This window comes from Limulus polyphemus, unplaced genomic scaffold, assembly GCF_000517525.1.
Source record: "Limulus polyphemus unplaced genomic scaffold, Limulus_polyphemus-2.1.2 Scaffold847, whole genome shotgun sequence".
Lineage (NCBI taxonomy): Eukaryota > Metazoa > Arthropoda > Merostomata > Xiphosura > Limulidae > Limulus > Limulus polyphemus.
Genome location: NW_013666457.1, coordinates 116430 through 117832, shown reverse-complemented (window position 1 = coordinate 117832; position 1403 = coordinate 116430).

The following is a 1403-nucleotide window of genomic DNA, read 5'->3' as shown; positions in this document are numbered from 1 at the left end:
ACGATCCACTATGTCATATGGGCCTTCCCACGGAGAAGACAACTTAGGAGACTTCCCTTTGGTCTTCCTGGGATTGTACAACCATACCTTGTCTCCTGCTTCAAAGCTGACTTCAGTAGATCTCTTATCATAAGTTAATTTCATCGAATCAGCAGTCATTTTCAAGTTTGAGCGCACTTGATGGTGAATATCATCCATCCTTTCCGATAACACATTCACAAACTCTGACACATTCTCAGGCAACTCTTCATAAGGTGGGCGTCCTGTTAACAGATCCACTGGCAACCGAAGTTCCCGACCAAATATCAACTTTGCTGGAGTGTATCCAGTGGATTCATGCTCTGCTGTCCTATAGGCCCTCAATAGTGGAGGGAGTAAGACATCCGAGTCATCTTGGTGGCTATTACAAAACTTTGCCAATTCCTGTCCCTATGTCTAGTTGTACTTTTCTACCATCCCATCAGACTGTGGGTGAAGTGGTGTTATCCTGCCAAACAACTTGCAGCATTCTTGGAACACAGCTGATTCAAAGTTGCGGCCTTGATCTGAATGCATTTCATATGGCATACCAATTCTGAAGAAGAAGTCACTAATAGCCGAAGCTACAGTTGTAGCTTCTTGATTTGGTATTGCATATGCCTCCGGCCACTTGGTGAAATAATCCATCACCACACAAATGTACTTGTTTCCAGCACGAGTTTGGGGCAGAGGACCAGCAATGTCGATGGCTACTCTTTCCATTGGTGCACCAACTTGATATAACTTCATTGGATCACGTCCCTTATGCTTGGGTCCCCTTTTAGCACTACATGTACTGCATGTTCTGCACCACTCTTCCACATCTTGTCTCATACCTATCCAGTAAAATCTGTGTCGTAGGTGACTCAATGTTTTCATAATTCCGAGATGTCCTCCTGTTAAATTATCATGGGATCGACGCAGCACAACTTCCTTGGTATAATTGTTTGCCAAGTCGTCACTTTCCCAGCTGTAGTTTCCCATCTCCGGACAAGAATATCATCTTCAAGCTTTAACTGGTCCCATTGTGCCCAATAGTGCTTTGTCACAGGGCTTAGACTAGACACCTTCTCCCAAGCAGAGTGCAAAACACTTGCTTTTAAAAAATCAATCACTGGCTTCAAATTTTGGTCTTTCTCCTGTTCTGCCTTGATATCGATACCTGGTTCCACTTCGTCATCATCAACTTCTTCAGTCACTTTGACTTCACCTTGATGGCACCTAATTAGTTCAACCTCTCTCTTAACAGTTACCGGAACTTGGCCTTTGTTGTTCCCAAACGTCATTTTATCAAAATCAATTACAAACTTCCTCGGTAGTAGTAGATAGTCCAATCCTAATATGCATTGGTCTTCAATGTCAGCCAAGTATACTTTCTGTCTGTC